Source organism: Felis catus, chromosome D1, assembly GCF_018350175.1.
Source record: "Felis catus isolate Fca126 chromosome D1, F.catus_Fca126_mat1.0, whole genome shotgun sequence".
NCBI classification, from domain to species: domain Eukaryota; kingdom Metazoa; phylum Chordata; class Mammalia; order Carnivora; family Felidae; genus Felis; species Felis catus.
Window position 1 is genome coordinate 103,651,204 of NC_058377.1, and position 17,366 is coordinate 103,668,569.

Sequence of the window (17,366 nt, forward strand, 5' to 3'; positions counted from 1 at the left end):
GAAGAGGGATCTCTATGCTTGCTGCTCTCCGGGAGGCACTGCCAGAAAAGCTAATAATTTCCCCTTGTGCATCCCGGGCAGTTCTTAAATGGCTGTTTTCATGCTGTATTCATGTTGCTTGCCTGCCTGGAGCAGTGCAGTGCACTTTGGGCTCTATCCCAGACAAGCCTCCTGACTTTTAAAACTCCAAATTTTAGGGACCTGGTGTGGCAGGTCTTCTGGGGGAGTGTCTTGCCATGCTGGGACTGATGCAGATTTGACCCAGAAGGGCAGGTGTGCCAGAGCACAGAGGCATGGGATTTGGAGCAAAGCACTCTAAAGAACCAGCGTCTGGGTTAGCCACCACCAGCAGGTGTCTCTGTGGCTATGCTTCCCTATGGTGCTCCCTAGCTCTTTTGTCCTTGGAGTGGCATCTCTGTGAATGCCACCTCTCACAGATGCACTCCAGGAAGAGCAAACTGTCTCTCCCCATGCACCACAGGTCATCCTCAGATTGCACAGTCTATCCCAGGCTGCTTGAATGCCTTCTCTCCAGGAGTAAGGCAGTACCTTCAGGGCTCTAACCCAGCCATGAACTCCACCTCTAAAACTCCAGTGTTTGAGTTTTTGCAAAAACTCATGAAAATCAGCCCCTCTCATTTTCCCAGCCAATGGCTTTGGGGAAGCATTCTCTTTGTGCATCCCCCTATGTGCTCCTCTCTCTCTCTCTCACCCTTCTCTGTGACCTGGGCTCCCTCCTCTCTGCAGCACCCATGATCTGTTTCTCCCCCAAACCATGTCTCTGCACTTCCTACCTCCCTCTATGTAGCCTCTTCTGCAGTTTGTTCTGTCAGTCCTCAGGTTGATTTCTTGGGTATTCAGAATAATTTGATAGTTATCTAGCTGTGTTTGAGGGATAACACAAGCCTAGGGTCCTCCTACTTATGCTGCCATCTTAGCTCCTCTCAAGTCTCCAAATTTCTTGACTCTCTATATTCTCTTTCATTTCTTCCTTGCAAACTGGCCAGTTGTCTTGTGAGCTTTTCTCGTTCTGGTAGAACCTTGTTAAATTCATCTAATAGCAACAAATTCATGCTACAAGCATTCCATTTTCCCACATAATCTCCCTTCAAAGTTATCACAAGTGCCATCGTACCAAATGTTTTATTGTGCCAAACATAAATTACTATCCTCCCAGTTGTCAATAATATATTGCTTAACACCTATTTCCTGGCCCTAAAGGAACTTATGAATGTTAACACTGATTTTTTTAATAGCGTACTACCACCTGTACAGATTTCTGTAACAGTTATGATGGACTGAGTATGTTACAGTAGCAAATAATCCAAAACAGACTTATTTTTTGCTAACAACACATGTTTCTCTTATGTCAGCTGGGGGCTCTTCTCTTGCACCACCATCTTATTCCTTACAAGTCAGCCACTGATTAGACCACTGGGAATAAAAAAGGTAAAAAATCACACATATACGATCTCTACCTAGAAGTGGGATATGTCACATCTGTTCACATTTTCATTTGCCATAACAAGTCACATGCCCAAACCTGACTTCAAAGGGATGAAATACAATCCTCTCTCAGGGAATAAAGGGAAAGCAGATATTTGTGAAAAGTTACACAATATATTACAAGGCTTGTAAGTACTATTACAGCTGTTTTTCATACACTATTCTGCGTATTTTGTGTCCTAAGCCCTAAAAGGCACCAATAATTCCATGAAAATATTCTCTTTTCCCATCTATTTAAGGCATCTTTGATTTCCGTGTTCCTTAGGTTTCAGATCAATAGATTTAAATCACCACAGTGTATACAACAGAGTGTTTTGGCTCAGAAAATCATCAGAAGTAGGGCACAAATAGACCAAGGTGCGTGAGCCATAAAAGAGAGTCACAGCTATCAGGTGAGAAGCACAGAAGTTGAAGGCCTTGGACCTGCCTTCAGATGAAGTGATCTCAGAATGGTGGCAGCAATATAACCATAGAATATCATGATAACCAAGACAGATGTGAGTCCAAAGATCACTGTGAGCACAGAGGTCCCGATTTGAAAGGAAAAGGTGTCAGAGCAGAATATGATCAGCAGCTGGGGAAAATCACAAAAGAAATGGCTGATGACATTTGGCCCACAGAAATGAAGCTGAAATAAGGCACACAGTTGGATAAATGAGCCAAAGAATCCAGTTACACGAGATCTCACAACCATCTGCACACAGAGGGTGGGAGATATGATGGTGGTGTAGAACAGAGGCTTACAAATGGCAGCATATCGGTCACAAGCCATAGCTACTAAGAAAAAGCGCTCAGTCAGACTCGGTAAAGAAGAAGTACTGCATGGTGCCCCCTACAAAGGAGATGTATTTCTGCTTCTTGAAGAAATCTGAGAGCGTCTTGGAAGCTGTGGAGGAAACATAACAAATATCTAAGAAGGCAAGTTTATTGATAAAGAAATACATGGGTGTGTGCAGGTAGGAGTCCATCTTGATCAGAGTGATGAGGTTGACATTGCAGAACACTGTCACGAGGGAGATGCCTAGGAAAAAGGATGACTTCAAGTGTTGGAAATTCAGAGTATCCCAATAGGATAAACCTGGTAATTGTAGTGCTGTTTCTTCCTTCACCCACTGCCATGGTGTTTCTGAGAACTGAAGGGAAATAACAAAAGAAATTTCTTATTATTCCAGTATCTTCAGGCTATTAAAAGTAAATACATGGTTTAACTTAGCTATTCAGCCCTGCACTTTAAGTAATTGCCCTGTAAACAATATAACAAGAAAAAAAGGAAAATAAACTCCCCATACATATTTTTCTTTCTTTATTTTTTAGGAATATTTTTATTAACCTATATTGGAAAAAAATCCATATAAGTGTAAATCTTCACCTACATTTAAAAAACAATGTATCTAGAGACACATACCCCATTGACGATGGATGAATTAGGGGGAAGTGTAGCAAATGAAACTTATGAAAGAATTCAAAAAAGAAACTAAACATTATCTTGAGAGCATACATGGAGGACTAACTGCCCAAACTAGCAACTAAAAATGCTGGATAAAATATTTTATAAATTTGCTCAAGTGCATCAACTAGTTGGTTTTCTTTAAAAGCAAATACTATTCAAAACAAACACTAAATGAAAAAGAACACAGCAAAGTAGCACAACAGTTAACCTGGTTCGGTACTGCAGTCATTTGTCAAACTGAGACAAATGAGCATAGATATTTTTTAGCTTCATGGGACTCAGGGATCGGGAATGAGGACCTGATCAAGAGATTCCCATATAAGGTGGGTGCACCCAAAGGAATATACCATTAATACAAAAGTAAAAATTCAAACAACCATTATCCCACAATAATGCAAAGAAAGTTGTACGTCTAAAACTTGGCATTGAATAGAAAGGATAGAGTTATTTTAATCTCCTCAAAGAAATTCATAACTATAAGATAGTTAACACTGGAATGCCTAGTGCAGTCCAATTTCACACTACTTGAAATACCTGAAAAATCTCAAATGGGAACTGAGTTTAAAGAGATACTCAATATAGTCAATTCAATAGGCTAATGCAATTCAATATAGTTAGTCCATAAATCACTTGTCACAAGTCAGGTATGAGATAAGGAGCTTGTGGCACATTATAAATCAATTCACAGTTTCACTGAAAGTATTGCTATGAAATAAATGATAGATGAAGGAAACAATATGCATAATGCTGTAGTTGATTTACATTCTGGGGAAATCTTATCTTGCTGTCATTTGCAAACTGGCACCAGTCCATGTACCTCAATTTGAATAGCTCTGTCCTAGATACCTGACAGAAGCAGATGAAAGTGCTCTCTGGAGAAACCCACCTTCATTTCAGAGTTCAAAGTATTTTCATAGATGTAATTCCAAGAAAATTAATAGCTCAAAGTAAAAAATCACTAAGTATGTAAGTATATGAGAGTTAACAAAATATTAGCAGAAGCATACCAAAAACGGCTTTAGATCAATTGGACTTATCAGAATAGAAATAAGTTGCACAAATTTTAAGAAATATGAACATCTGTAAATATGAGTAAAGAGCAAGCAGACTCATATATGGCTAGTGAGAACACCTAGAAAGCCACCTGGCTGTGGGTCTGGGAGAAGGCTCACAAATCTGAGTGTTTAGGAGTGCTCTGAGGGAAGCAAAAGGGCAGCTGTGGGCATCCATCCTCGCTTTGAAGGATAAAGAGAGAACATACAATCTTAAGAGTTCTGTCTCAAGAGGAAACAAGAAATGTGGAGCAAGAATATGCATAGAAAAAGTCTGAGAAAACTTCAGAATCCCTACCAGGGCTGACAAAAGATATTTGTCTCCTAAAGCCAGTTGGTAAAGCCTGAAGGAGACAACTCCTTAAAATGCAATGACATCAATGCAAATCTTCAAGGAACATGAAAAAGCAAGGAAACATAACACCACCAAAGAAACACAATAATTTTCTAGTAACTGCCCCTGAAGAAATATAGATCTATAATATGCATAATAAGAATTCAAAATAGTTGCTTTAAGGAAGCTCAGTGAGCTATATGAGAAAACACAAAAAGAGATCAGGCAAACAATACACAAACAAAATGAGAAATTTAATGGAAAGAGAAAAATCATTAAAAAAAAGAACCTAACAGAAATTCTGGAGTTGAAGAATACAATGAATGAAATGAAAAATGCCATGGAGGGGCGCCTGGGTGGCACAGTCGGTTAAGCGTCCGACTTCAGCCAGGTCACGATCTCGCGGTCCGGGAGTTCGAGCCCCGCGTCAGGCTCTGGGCTGATGGCTCAGAGCCTGGAGCCTGTTTCCGATTCTGTGTCTCCCTCTCTCTCTGCCCCTCCCCTGTTCATGCTCTGTCTCTCTCTGTCCCAAAAATAAATAAACGTTGAAAAAAAAAATTAAAAAAAAAAAAAGAAAAGAAAAATGTCATGGAGAGTATCATTATAAGATTGGCTCAAGCAGAAGAAAGAATCTGTTAAGTAGAATACAGTCCTTTGAAATCATCCAGTCAGAGGAAAATGCAGAGAAAAGTATGAAAAGAAGTGAAAAAATACCTATATGGATTATGGGATACCATTAAGAGAAACGTTCTGTGAATTATTGGACTCTAAGAGAAGAGAGGGAGAAAGGGGATGAGAGCTCACTTACATAAATAATGGCTAAGAATTTCCCAAATCTAGGAAGAGATTTGGACAATCAACTTCAAGAAGCTCATGGAGTCCCCCCAAATTTTAACCTAAAGTTATCTTCTCTGATACATTATATTTAAATTGTCTCAAATCACACACACACAAAAAGAAATTTAAAAGCAATAATTGAGAAAATATCCTCACATACAAGTGAACTATCAGCAGATTTCTGAACAGAACTTTGCAGGCCAGGGAAGACTGGTATACTATATTCAAGGTGATAAAAGAAAAAAATATGTCAACCAAGAATACTTTACCCAGCAGAGTTGTCCTTCATAAATGAAGAAGAAATAAAAACTTTCCAAAGCAAACAAAAGCTGAAGCGGTACATCACCACTAGACCTGCCTTACAAGAAATATGGAAAATTCTTCAAGCTGAAAGGAAAGGGTACTAACAAGTTACATGAAAATAGACAACACACTGATGATGGTAAGTATATAGCCAAATTCACAGCACTCTAATACTGCAATATAATGGTGTGTTAAACCATTATAAACCATTGAAAAAAATACATGTAAGTGTAGATCTTCACCTTAACTTAATGCCAGTATAAAGGTCAAAGGACAAAAGTATTAAAAAAAATAACTATTGCTGCAGTAATTTGGTAATGGATACATAGTATAAAAAGAGGTAACTTGGGACATCAAAACCATAACAGGTGAAAGGGGAGGAGTATAAGGGTAGATTTTGTATAATCTAAGTTTTTATCTGCATAAAATAGACTATTATAACCATAAGATGTTTTATGTAAAGCCACATTATAGCCATAAAGCAAAATCCTACAGTATATGCATAAAAGATAAAGAGAAGCAAAAGCATGCCACTATGGAAAATTATCAGTTCACAAAGAAAGACAGAAAGAGAAGAAGAAGAAAGGAGCAAGGGAACTTTGAAACAGCCATAAAACAATCAATAAAATGTCATTAGTAAGTTCTTACCTACCAATAATTACTTTAAATGTAAATGGACTAAATGCTCCAATCAAAAGGCAGAGAGTGGCTGAATGGATTAAAAAATAAATAAATAAAAAGACCCAACCATATACTGCCTAATGAGACTCACTTCAGGTTTAAGGACACACAAAGCCTCAAAGAAAAGGGCTGGAAAAAGATATTTCATGCAATAGAATATCTTTCATTCCATTGGAAGGTTATTTTGTTCAATGAAAATGAAAATAGACCAGGGGTAGCTATACTTATATCAAACAAAATAGACTTTAGGGCAAAAACTGTTACAAGAAACAATGAAGGTCATTATATAATGATAATGGTTTAATTTATCAAGAGGATATAACAATAATAAATACATATGCACCCATCATCAGATCATCAGATCACCTAAGTATGTATTAAGCCAATACTACCAGAACTGAAAGGAATAACAGACAAAAAACAGTACCCCACTTACAGGTCATTCCATACTAAAACTCAATAAGGAAACAATGGACTTGAAATACACTTTAGACCAAATGGACCGAACTGCCATATACAGAATATCCAACAGCAAAAGAACACACATTCTTCTCAAGCACACATGAAACATTCTCTAGGATGTCCTTATAGGATGTCCTTAGGCCACAAAACAAGTCATAACAAATATAAGATGACTGAAATCATATTAAATATATTTTCCAACACAATGATATGAAACTAAAAATCAAAAATAGGAAGAAAGCTGGAAAAATAAAAAATATGTGGAAATTAAACAGCACACTCCTAAACAATCAGTGGTCAAAGAAGAAATCAAGAGAAATGAAAAATACATTAAATGGAAATGGAAACACAGCATACCAAACTATGGGATAAAGCAAAAGTAGTTCTTTTTTTTTTTTAATTTTTTTTAACATTTATTTATTTTTGAGACAGGGAGAGACAGAGCATGAACTGGGGAGGGTCAGAGAGAGGGAGACACAGAATCCAAAGCAGGCTCCAGGCTCTGAGCTGTCAGCACAGAGCCCGATGCAGGACTAGAACTCACGGACCGCGAGATCATGACCTGAGCCGAAGTCGGCCACTTAACCAACTGAGCCACCCGGGTGCCCCAAGCAAAAGTAGTTCTAAGAGGAAGTTTATAGAAATAAATGCCCACATTAAGAAAAAGTTTCTGAAATAAACAATCTAAATTTACACCTCAAGGAACCAGGAAAAAAAAAGGTGCATACTAAGCCTAAAGTTAGCCAAAGGAAGGAAATAACAAAGATCAGAGCAAAAATAAATAAAATGGACACTAGAAAAACAACAAAAAAGATCAACAAAATTAAGAGCTGGTTTTATAAAAAGATAAACAAAATTGACAAATCTTTAGTTGGATTAACTAAGAAAAAAGAAAGAAGACTCAAATAAAATCAAATGAAAAAGGAGGCATTACAATTGATAATACAGAAATACAAAGGACCATAAGAGACTACTATAAACAATTATATGCCAGAAAATCAGGAAACCTAGAATAAATGGATAAATTGCCATAAACACACTCACTACCAAGAGTGAATCATGAAGAAACAGAGAACCTTAAAGATGAATAATGACTAAGGAGATTAAAGCAGTGATCAAAAGCACCTCCACAAATAAAAGACCAGGACCAAATTACTTTATGGGTGAATTTTACCAAACATTTCAAGAGGAATTAATACCAATTCTTCTCAAACTCACAAAGCACAAGAGGAAGAAACACTCCCAAACTCATTATATGAGACCAGCATAACCCCAAAACCAAAGCCAGATGGGGACATGACAAGAAAAGAAAACCATAGCAATATCTCTGATGAATACAGATGCAAAAACTCTCAACAAAATATCGGCAAACCAAACCCAAAAGCATATTAAAAGGATCAGACACCATGACCAAGTGGGATTCATCCTGGTGCAAGGATGATTCAACATATATATCAATCAATAAATGTGACACATCACACTAATTAAAGAGAGAACAATCACATGATCATCTCAATAGATGCAGGAAAAGCATTTGACAAAATTCATTACTGTTATGGATAAAAATCCTCAACAAATTGGGTATAGAAGACTATACAGTATGGTGATTATAGTTAATAATACTGTATTATATACTTGAAAGTTGCTAAGAGGGTAGATCTTAAATGTTTTCACCATAAAAACAAAGGTCATTACATGAGTGGATAGACGTGTTTAACACAGTGGTCATTTCACAATATATGCATGTATCAAATCTTCACACTGTACACCTTAAACTTACACAATGTTATGTGTCACTTATATGTCATTAACAGTAGAAAAATAATGAAATAGGAAAAGCACTCAAAAATAATTCGGTAATATTAGCCTAAAATTTAACGAGGTTAGACTTAGAGATTGAATGTACGTATCTTATCTGGGGAAAAGTTAATACATAATGATCAACACCAAGTCATCTTCTGGTGAAGTTACAGGAATTCAGTGATAAAAAAGGAATCCTTTGGACATCGAGGGAAAAGAAAAATACCAAGTTACCTGTAGGGGAAAACATCAGATTGGCCCTGGACTTCTCCACAATAACACTGAACATCAAAAGGCTGTGGAGCAGTATTTACAAAACTCATCTCCTTTTATAACCAAACTGTCATTCCAATATTAAGGCCACACGAAAATATTTTCCACCATAAAAAATCTCAGAGAACACAGTATCCATTAGCCCTTAATGAAGAAAAAAATCTACCAGAATATGAATATGAAACAGCAAAGATTTTTTAAAAAAAAATAACATACTAGTGATAGCATTTCATTCAGTTAAAACAACCATGGCAATTATGGTTACAGGATACACAAATGCATCATATTTCAGTCATTTGAAATGACAATGTAAACATGTATTTATTGATAAAAATATCCAAGATATGGGGCGCCTGGGTGGCGCAGTCGGTTAAGCGTCCGACTTCAGCCAGGTCACGATCTCGCGGTCCGTGAGTTCGAGCCCGGCGTCGGGCTCTGGGCTGATGGCTCAGAGCCTGGAGCCTGTTTCCGATTCTGTGTCTCCCTCTCTCTCTGCCCCTCGCCCGTTCATGCTCTGTCTCTCTCTGTCCCAAAAATAAATAAACGTTGAAAAAAAAATTAAAAAAAAATATCCAAGATAAAATAAGTGGAAAAATCAGGTTACAGAACAATGCATATTGAAAAATAAAACTTACACAACTCCATATACAGGCACATGTAAGAAAAATTTCCAAAGTATTTACATGAAGATAATAGCTGTGGTTATCTCTGGATGGCAGTAGCATAGGTGATATCATTTTCTTCATAATGCCTTATCTGACATATTTATAAATTTTTAGTGGGAATATTTTGTGTTGACTATTAGGAAATTTAAGATATTTTTCTTTAAAAAGATACAATCCATATAACTCATGTTTTAACTGGTTCAGATAAAGTGAATTAGCTAGAAGAGTCATAAAGTCATACAAGTTTATCAATTTCCAGTGCCTACAAAAATGGCAATAGAAAGCCATTATCAATATTTCAAAAGCTAATGAAAATGTGTACATTTCCATTATACCACACGGAGATTTTACTTATTTATTTTTCTTTTATTTCATTATTTATTTATTTAAAAATGTTTTTAAATTTACATCCAAGTTAGTTAGTATATAGTGCAGCAGTGATTTCAGGAGTAGATTCCTTAATGCCCCTTACCCCTTTAGCCCATCCCCCCTCCCACAACCCCTCCAGCAACCCTCTGTTTGTTCTCCATATTTATGAGTCTCTTATGTTTATCACACAGAGATTTTTAAACTACCAAATTCCTTTGCTTTGCAGGAGAATAGTCACAATTTACTGTGATTTCTTTATTTCACACTAAGAGGAAGACTTGATTGTCTTTAATAAAAATGAAGAAATTCATTGAGAGAGAGATTAAACCATTACCTGTCCAGGGTGTGTTTTTTGCTAAATTTGTCAGTTGAGCTTCATTTTCATCCTGTATTAAGTGGAATCAATGGTTTGTATTCTTTGTATGGTGAGAAGGTCAAAACCAGATAAACGTATACACTTCAGCTACTGTGATGATCATGACTAACTGAGAGCTTGAAGGAACCGGTGTCTCACCTCCAGTGGGTTTCTCTGCTACAGAGAATCAGGCAGGCCACCCAACCAAGTCCAATGTTCACAAAACAGAGGTGATTAGTTTAAGTTGTTTTTAAATTTTCTTTCTTACTTAGTTCTTTCTCTAAATTTGGATGCCTGTTTTCTTGCAAAATATGCTGTAAGCCTGTATATATTTTTTAAAATTTTTTACTAAAGTCCAGTTAGTTAACATACAACGTAATATTAGTTTCAGTACAATATAATGATTCAACGCTTCCATACATCACCTGGTGCTCATCACAACAAGTGCGCTCCTTAAACCCCCCCCCCGCCCCCCACCTATTTCACCCATCCCACCACCGACCTCCCCTCTGGTAACCATCAGTTTGTTCTCTATAATTAAGAGTCTGTTTCTTGGTTTGCCTCTCTCTCTCTCTTTTTCCCTTTGTTCATTTGTTTTGTTTTGTTTGTTTTTGGATTTAAGAATGATTTTTTGTTATGATGAACAGAAATATAAGATTCTTCTGAAAACTGGAAGAGCTGACAGAATATGGTTTAACTTAATTAAACCTTTTTCAATGTAGCCTGTTCTCTCCCTTTAGTTGTGGAGCTTGATCTGTCAGTCTTCAGATCTATTTCTGAGGTATTTAGGATGATTGGATAGTTATCTAGTTGTGTTTGGTGAGTCTAGGGCCCCCCTACTCTACCACCATTCTCCTCTCCTATAAACCTGTATATTTTATCTATCTACTTGAAGACCTATCTGCCAAACTTAGTTATAAATTTATTGTTTTCTTTTCCCAACATATTTCTGTTTTTATTTTTCCTCCTGTTTTCCTTGCTATTTGTATTGATATTCTTTTTCCAATTCTTTCAATTACACCTTTGTTACTTTTATTTCTTTTCAAAAGATTACCTCTGATTTTTTCATTGGCTGCATCAATTAAGTACTATTATATTTTACTTATATTTTCCTTGTGTATTATTTGACACCTTGTATAGAGAAAAGGCTTTGATATCTGCAATCCTGAGTTTGAGTTCTTACCCCTTCACTTACTAGCTTTGGTTCTTAATTCCTCTGGCCTCAGTTTCCTCATCTGTAAAGTTGGTCTAACAGAATTTAGCTAATTTAAACTTAAATTTCTTGAACATAGCACTCATAAATAATAATACCTGACACATATATAGTGTTTATCATGTGCCAGGGTACTCTTCTGAGTTCTTGACAAATATCAACTCACTTACTCCTTCCAAACAATCTAACAAGATATATAGAATATCCCTGTTTTACAGATGAGAAAACTGAGGCACAGAAAGATTATGTTACTTGCCCCACATTACACGGCTGGTGAGTGACAGAGCCTGGGTTTGAATCCAAGTGTTTGGCTCAGGAGAAATTTAATTTCTAATTACAAAATATACTGTTTCACTCTTGCTGCATAACAAATCACCCTAAAACTCAGTGTTTATGGCAACATTCATTTATTGCCACTTCAGGTCAGCTGCAGGTTGGCTGAGATTCAGCCAATCTAGGGTAGGCTTATTAAATGGGTGACTCCTCTGAAGTTGGCTGGTCTAGGATGAGGTTGGCTGAGATAGCTCTGACCCATGTGTTCCTTTCCCTAGGACCAACAGACACCCAGAACATGTTTTTCTCATAGCAATGACAGAAGCACAAAGAAGCAAGTGAAAACACACAAGGCCCTAAGGCCAATGATGAGAACAAGCACTCTGTCACTTCTGTCAGCTAAAGCAAACCACATGGCAAGCCCAAGGTGAAGACAAGAAAATGCACTCTACCCATGACAAGACTGTAGCAAGAATGTAGATGCAGGGAGCCTTGAAATTTGGGGTTAACAATTCAATCTATCACACAAAGTGAATGGATTTTGCTTTACTTTTTCTTAATACCCTTGTGATCAGATAAGGTTACCTACCTGATTTCTACTGTCAGAAAATTTATTGAGATTTTATTCTGTTACCTAGTTCTAGATTCCTTTTTTAAAGTTTTACAAACCTGGAAAAGAAGACATGTATTTACAATAGTCATTTGAAATCTATCACTAATGCTTTTAAATACCATATGTTTAAATTCAATTTTTGTCAACTCTAGATCTTAAAATTGATTGGACATAAAATTCATGGAATTTTAATTGTGGTACCATAACTTTATTTTTGCATTTTTCACATTTAACTTTGCATGTTTTGTGTCTGTTAGTCAATGCAGTTGTTTTATTACGTCATTATGAATTGGGTTTTCTGGTCAATACTTGAATTAGTTCACTCTTTCTCTTAAATTCTACTTTGCTTAAACTAATATTGCTACTCATTTAGTTGTTGTTTCTGTATGCTATCTATATGTTCCCCCACCATCTTGTATTTAATTATTCTGAGTCATTTGCCTTTAGGAGCATCTTTAAATAAACAGAATATCATGGTGGCTGGGTATTCTTTTAACCCAGTGAGACAACTGAACTTTTATTTGTCTAATAGCTAGTGTTTTGGGATCTTTTCCTCTTTAAGAAGTGAGTTTAACTCACACACACACACAAACACACACACACACACACACACACCCCATATTTGTAAATGTCTTTTTCTGTTTGGGTGTCATTAGTCAATTGTTTTGCTTTTTGCTTGTTTTTGTTGTTGAAGTTATCCTGATTACTCAGCTCAAATTCATTTAGTACTATTCCAAGTAGAAGAGGTCAGTGAATTATCAAAGCTTCTCCCTCACTTACTTCCAAACAACACCTTTAGACTAATCAGTACAGTGACATTAGAAATTTCTCAAATCTCCTGGCATGTGGACTCCTATTATCTCTAATTTCCAGTAGTAATAAAGACGATTCATTATTTGCAACTTTTGCAAGTCATTTTGTTGGGAATGTATTGGGAATGACCAAGATATCAGTGTAAAACCTACCCTCTTATCTAGAACCCTCCAATAGTTGCATTTTTTAAAATACAATACATTTTCCATTTTAAAAAATTACAAAATCACTTAAGGGAGTAATGTCAGTTTCATTGTGACATAAGACAGTTTCTTTTTTCTCTCTTTTTTAACAATTAAAATCAGCATCTATCTATGAACAAAAGTACTTTTTTGGGGAGTTGTGGGATCCAGCACCATCTGCCAAGGATCCTGGGAGGAATCTTTCCCACCTGTTCATCAGGTAATAGGCAGACAAACCTTAGTGTGGGCTGCAGAACCAAAAAAAAAAGTCAGCCCCAACCCCTCTGGGCCATGGTTGGGGAAAACCATGAGTGGTTGGCTTGGGCAGACACCCACAGATGAGAGGATTTATGGAAGTCCAACATTCACAAAGAAATATTTCAGCACTCATTGGAGGGAAAAAGCTGAATTTGAATCCACTGGAGACAGTAAGAGGAACTAGGCCAGTGTTAATCCCTCCAAAAAGGCAACATAACACGGGATTGAACTAACCAGCAATAATTTCTCCAAAGGGTCAAAGGAAGAATGGTGAGTGAGTGACTGTCTAGCTTAGTTGTGTTAACCTATTTCTCTCCTGCAGTACCAGAATAGTGAGGCAGGACCTCTATGCTTGGGTAAGGAAAGTAATCAAAAACCTCCCAATACAGAAAATTGGATTCTCTGGTAAATTTTACCAAATATTTCAAGAAAGTGAATAAAAATTTTTCTCAAAATCTTCCCTAAAATCGAAGAGAAGGGAACACTTACAAACTATTTTTGTTAAACCAGCATTACCCTGATACCAATGCCAGATAAAGACACTACAAGAAAAGAAAAAAATGTAGGTCAATAACCCTCATGAATGTAGATGCAAAAATTCTCAATAAAATAGTAGCAAACCAAATTCAACAATATATTTTTAAAAATCATGTGCTGTGATCAACTGGAATTTATCCCTGGGGTGCAAGGATGGTTCAACAAACACAAATAAATGTGACACATCATTAATAAAACAAAAGACAAAATCATATGCTCCTTTCAATAGATGAAGAAAGTGCGTTTGACAAAACACAACATCCTTTTATGATAAAAACTCTCAACAAATTGGGTATAGAAGGAACATACCTCAACATAATAATGGCCATATATGACAAACCTACAACTGACATCATACTCAATGGTGAAAGACTGGGAGCTTTTTCACTAAGACCAGGAACAAGAAAAGACTGCCCAATCTCACCACTCTTATTCAACATAGCACTGGAGCCCTAGCTAGAGCAATCAGGCAAGCTAAAGAAGTCTAAAGCATACAAATAGGAAAGGAAGAAGTAGAACTGTTTCTATTTGCAAATGATTTGAACTTATATATAGAAAATCATAGAGTCAACCAAAACGCTATTAGAAGTAACCAATGAATTCAGTAAAGTTGCAGATAGAAAATCAACATACAGAAATCATTTGTTTTTCCATACACCGACCAGAAAACATCTGGAAAAGAGGTAAAGGAAACTATCTCATTCACAGTTGCATCAAAAATCAATAAAATATTTAGGAATAAATTTAGCCAAGGAAGTGAAAGATCTATACAATGAAAACTGCAAGACATTGATGAAAGAAATTGAAAAGAACACAAATGAATGGAATAATATCCCATGTTCATGAATCAGAAGAATTAAAATTGTTAAAATAACCACACTAACCAAAGCCATCAATAGATTCAGTGCAATCCCTATCATAATTCCAATGGCATTTTTCAAAGAAACAGAAAAAGATCCTAACATTTTTATGGAACCACACACACACACACACACACACACACACACACACTAGCCAAAGCAATCCTGAGAAAGAACAAAGCCAGTTTGTTCTTTGAGGCATCCCACTTCCTAATTTCAAACTATACTACAAAGCTATAATAATCAGTATGGACATAAAATAGAAACATAGACTAATGGAACAGAACAGAATATCAAGAAATGAGCCCCCACGTACTAATATTTGACATAGGAGGAAAGAATACTTAATGTAGAAAGGATAGTCTGTTTGACAAATGGTGCTGGAAAACTGGATAACCACATACAGAAAAAAAGTGGACTCCTAACTTACACCACCCACAAAAATTAATTAGAATTTTAATTAGAGGGATTAGAATCTTAAACATATGACTTAGAAGAAGTCATAAAACACTTAGAAGAAAACATGAGGAAGAAACCCTTTGACATTGGTCTTGGCAATAATTAATAAATTATAAAATGATATTATGTAACTTTTATTTTCTTAACTCTAATCCTACCTAGTGTCATTCAAATACCAAATGTGTTCTCCTAGATTGTGCATCCGGAAGCACCAATTTTAATCATTCATCCCCCAGAGGGTTAAAAACTAAATTTTCATCTTGATGTGCACAGACGTAATCTAAAAGTCTGGAGACTGGAGATCTATTAAGTGAACCATATGCATGTCTCAAATGAGTCCTGTCCACTGCCAAGGCTCTGATTCTCCTCTATTCTTTAAACCTTATCAGTGTGTGTGAGCATGTGAGATTCAAAATCAGCTTACCATAATTTCTTGGGGCTCAAACTTCTACTCATTAACTGATCTCTTGGTCTAAATAGTCTTTCTAAAACAACTCTAATGAATAATGGGTTTGATCTTTATACAGTATTAATAATAGAACATCACTGAAATTATTTGGAAAAAAACACATTCAGTACCTTAGAAAGATTATTAGGATCATTTAAGGAAGATTATTTGGGCCAAGAGGTCAATTATAATAATAACTATCAACCCCTAGAATCTCAATTATTTAGGCTCTTTGACTCTTGACTAAATACAAAGTGAAATTCTGAGTCTTTATGCTAAAATTCATGCTCAGCTTTTCATCTTTATGGTCCATGGCTCCCAATGATACCCTTCTGCACATTCAACACTCTACTTTGCAACTTACTCTGACTAAAGGGAATTCTCTTCTCTTTTGTGAAATAAGTCCTGCAAAATGAGGTCAAGCTCTTCCTTTTGACCCAACTTTCCACTGACTCCCTGATAACCCATATGAATTCTTATTCTTTTCATATCCCTTAGTCTGTGGGTCTATTTTAATCACCTTGCATTGAACTATGTCTAAATATGTAGAATTTATTATTTTATGTATGGGTCTGTTTCCTAACTAGATATGAGGACAGGAAGCTTTTCTAATTCTCTTTTCATCCTTACCACCCACCTTGATGTATGTATCTAGCAAATGCTTAGTGAGGGCTTGCAGAATGACTGTTCCCATGAGATATTACATGGCTAAATGTCTATGCAATTACTAATTACTAAGAGTAGAATCTGGGTATATACCATTGGTCTAACTGTTCTTCAGGGACAAGTCTGGATAACTATGTTTTATTTTCCCCAGGTTTTTTCTTTAAAATAATACTTAAAGGAATTTCCCATCAGTACCTGTAGCTAATGTTTCTCAACAATAGCTGATTAAGGCATTTCTTGGAAGATAGAAGCTCCTGGGAACCTCACCCATCCACAGCAGCTCCCAGAAGGTTAACTTCCAGTTACCATCAGCAGCTCTTATTCATCACCTCCCTGAGCTCATCTGAACTGGTCAAGAGGGAGATCTGTGCAGTATTATGGAAATATCTTCCTTTAACATCTAGCAGAGTTTTGTCTCTTAAGGAAGGCTTCACAGAACCTTAGCAACAGACCTCCCATACATTCTTACACATATGTAAAGAGCAGTGCTTCAAGAATATACCTCTACCTGGATTGGGGGGCCAAACATCCTTTGCTCATATTACAGTTTCCTTAGCATGGGATAAGCCCCCACACTCTCTCCTAGAGATTCCCCTTCTCTCAGTCCTCCCCAAATGTAAACTCATGGAAGATTTGGCAAAAGCTTTAAATACCTCTTCACTTAAAGTTTTTAGTTAAAAAGAATAATTCATGTGACTAATTAAAATTGAGAACAAAAAGCATTCATAAAGAACCCATTAAATCTCTAAGAATAATATATAAATGTAATGGAATTTAGTTTTTATCATTTGGTTAATGTCTAAGCAATCTGGCAAATCAACAGTAAGTGTTGGGACCCATCTTGTTCCTCTTTTTAACCAGGCTTCTAGGACCAAATGTTTTATTTCCTCCTTCAGACAACACAAACTAGCCAGGGTTGAGAACCCTGCATATTGCTATCTATTTCCTCTCCTGACC

The 17,366-nt window shown here is 36.4% G+C and overlaps 1 pseudogene; it reads right to left on the reverse strand.

Annotated features, from left to right (window-relative positions):
* Positions 1 to 229: 229 nt before the first annotated feature.
* LOC123380619 overlaps positions 230 to 17,366 on the reverse strand; it is a 94,453-nt pseudogene continuing 77,316 nt past the window's right edge.